Raw genomic sequence first — 3,929 nt, forward strand, 5'->3', positions numbered from 1 at the left:
TATGTATATAGTTAACATGATATTATGATAAGTATGTACCTAATTAAGTATTTTAACAATAAGTTATATACATAAAAATGAGACTATTGAATTAAGAAACTTGAAAACGATATATATAACGATTATCGTTATAACAACGTCTTACTAATTACATATGAATCATTTTAAGATATTTATACACTATATATAAACATGATAAATGATAAGTAAACATATCATTAAGTGTATTAACAATGAACTAAATATGTAAAAACAAGACTACTAACTTAAGGATTTCGAAACGAGACATATATGTAACGATTATCGTTGTAACGACATTTAAATGTATATATATCATATTAAGATATATTAATACATCATAATATCATGATAATGTAATAATTTAACATCTCTTTAGATATAATAAACAATGTGTTAACAACATTTAACAAGATCGTTAACCTAAATGTTTCAAAACAACACTTACATGTAACGACTAACGATGACTTAACGACTCAGTTAAAATGTATATACATGTAGTGTTTTAATATGTATTCATACACTTTTGTAAGACTTCAAGACACTTATCAAAGTACTTCAACTTAACAAAAATGCTTACAATTACATCCTCATTCATTTTCATCAACAATTTTACTCGTATACACCCGTATTCGTACTCGTACAATACACAGCTTTTATATGTATGTACTATTGGTATATACACTCCAATGATCAGCTCTTAGCAGCCCATGTGAGTTACCTAACCATGTGGGAACCATCATTTGGCAACTAGCATGAATGATTACACAAAATTACAAACTAATGGAGCCTATATGGTGACACCATACTTCACGTGAATGAACACACACATAAACACTTTCATTTTGCAACTTACATGCATCAAACTACTCTCTCTCAAGTGTTCTTCCATTTTTCTAAGTGTTCTTCATCATCTTCATCTAAATCTAGCTCAATCTAGTTCATAAATCCATACATAAACCAAGTTATAAAACAACTACTCAAGAACACATCAACAACACTTCCAAGTTTGCTAGCTTACTTCCAATCTTGCAAATCCACTTTGAGTGATCATCCAACCTCAAGAAATCTTTCTTATTTATAGTAAGATATCTTTCTAATACAAGGTAATACTCATATTCAAACTTTGATTCAATTTCTATAACTTTAACAATCTTATTTCGAGTGGAAATCTTACTTTAACTTGTTTTCGTGTCATGATTTTACTTCAAGAACTTTCAAGCCATCCAAGAATCCTTTGAAGCTAGATCTATTTTTCTCATTTTCAGTAGGTTTATCCACAAAACCTGAGGTAGTAATGATGTTCATAACATCATTCTATTCATATATATAAAACTACCTTATTCGAAGGTTTAAACTTGTAATCACTAGAACATAGTTTAGTAAATTCTAAACTTGTTCGCAAACAAAAGTTAATCCTTATAACTTGACTTTTAAAATCAACTAAACACATGTTCAATATCTATATGATATGCTAACTTAATGATTTAAAACCTGAAAACACGAAAAACACCGTAAAACCGGATATACGCCGTCGTAGTAACACCGCGAGCTGTTTTGGGTTAGTTAATTAAAAACTATGATAAACTTTTATTTAAAAGTTGTTCTTCTGGGAAAATGATTTTTATTATGAACATGAAACTATATCCAAAAATCATGGTTAAACTCAAAGTGGAATTATGTTTTCCAAAATGGTCATCTAGACGTCGTTCTTTCGACTGAAATGACTACCTTTACAAAAACGACTTGTAACCTATATTTCTGACTATAAACTTATACTTTTTCTGTTTATATTCATAAACTTAAGTTCAATATGAAACCATAGCAACTTGAATCACTCAAAACGGATTTAAAACGAAGAAGTTATGGGTAAAACAAGATTGGATAATTTTGTTTGTTGTAGCTACGTGAAAATTGGTAACAAATCTATATTTATCATATCCTAGCTAACTCATATTGTATTATACATGTATTCTAATATATTATGTATTCTTGGGATACCATAGACACGAATACAATGTTTTGACATATCATATCGACCCATCTATATATATATTTCGGAACAACCATAGACACTCTATATGCAGTAATGTTGGAGTTAGCTATACAGGGTTGAGGTTGATTCCAAAATATTATATATACTTTGAGTTGTGATCTAGCCTAAGGCTTGTATACACGAGGTCGTGGATTGATTCGAGATAATATATATTGCTTTATTTCTGTACATCTAACTGTGGACAATTAGTTGTAGGTTACTAACAATGACAGCTGACTTAATAAACTTAAAACAGCAAAACGTATTAAAAATATTGTGAATATATTTTGAACATACTTTGATATATATGTACATATTTGTTATAGGTTCGTGAATCGACCAGTGGCCAAGTCTTACTTCCCGACGAAGTAAAAATCTGTGAAAGTGAGTTATAGTCTCACTTTTAAAATCTAATCTTTTGGGATGAGAATACATGCAGTTTTATAAATGTTTTACGAAATAGACACAAGTAAATGAAACTAGATCATATGGGTGAATGATCGAAGCCGAATATGCCCATTTTGCTTGGTAGCCTAAGAATTAGTAAACCGATCTACTAATTGACGTGAATCCTAAAGATTGATCTATTGGGCCTAACGAACCCCATCCAAAGTACCGGATGCTTTAGTAGTTCGAATTCGTTTTTATCATGTCCGAAGGATTTACCGAAATGATAGGGGATATTCTTATATGCATCTTGTTAATGTCAGTTACCAGGTGTTCACCATATGAATGATTTTTATCTCTATGTATGGGATGTAAATTGAAATATGAAATCTTGTGGTCTATTATTACGATTTGATAAATATATAGGTTAAACCTATAACTTACCAACATTTTTGTTGACGTTTAAAGCATGTTTATTCTCAGGTGATTATTAAGAGCTTCCGCTGTTGCATGACTAAAATATGGACAAGATTTGGTGTCAGTATGCTTGTATAATATTGTTTAAAACTGCATTCGAGATTTACTTTGTTGTAACATATTAATATTGTAAACCAATATGTATTGGTAGTGTGTAAGTGTGATATTTTTAGATTATCATTTCTGGATAATCTAGGTGGTGTCCTTTTAACCTTGTCGATAAAATAAAGGTTATGGTTTGTTTTAAAAACGAATACAATCTTTGAAAAACGTCTCATATAGAGGTCAAAACCTCGCAACGAAATCAATTAATATGGAACGTTTATAATCAATATGAACGGGACATTTCAAGCTTGTCGTGGGAAGAGTTTATAAGGGAATTCTTCAAGGAATACCGAACTCCTGCCGACCTTAGTAGAATCCAACACGAGTTGCACAATTTGCGACAAGGTTCGATGGACTTGGTTACTCTCAAGTCTACCTTCTTGGCAAAGACTCGTTTTTGCCCGGAGTATGTTGGTGATGATCAAAACTTGATGCAAGATTTCTATCGTACCATGAGCGATGAGGTGAAGGGTAAGATTAGTCGGGGAATGGCTAAGTCTTTTGATGAGTTATTTGAATTAGCTCGGGGTTTCGAACTGGAGGTTCCAATAAGAAGCGATTTCTCTTTCTCTAAGAGGAAATTCGAAGGTTCGAGTCATTCGAACTTTTCCAACAAGAAAAACAAGAAGGGTTCCGAAAGTGTAAATAGCGTGAAGAAGGGTGGCTTCGGGAGTTTTATCCCTACTTGCTACAATTGTGGGGTACGAGGTCATTTGTCTCGAGATTGTACAAAGCCTTCTTCGACAAACAAGCTCAATTGCTTTAATTGCAACAAAGAAGGACACCGAAAGTCGGAGTGTCCCGATTTGAACACCGATCATGTTAAATGGCTAGAGAATGTGGCGGGTACGGCTAGAGGACGAAATTACTTAATGACCAATGATGAGGCCAAGCAATTCAATGAAGT

This window comes from Rutidosis leptorrhynchoides, chromosome 9, assembly GCF_046630445.1.
Source record: "Rutidosis leptorrhynchoides isolate AG116_Rl617_1_P2 chromosome 9, CSIRO_AGI_Rlap_v1, whole genome shotgun sequence".
In the NCBI taxonomy this organism is placed as follows: Eukaryota; Viridiplantae; Streptophyta; class Magnoliopsida; order Asterales; family Asteraceae; genus Rutidosis; species Rutidosis leptorrhynchoides.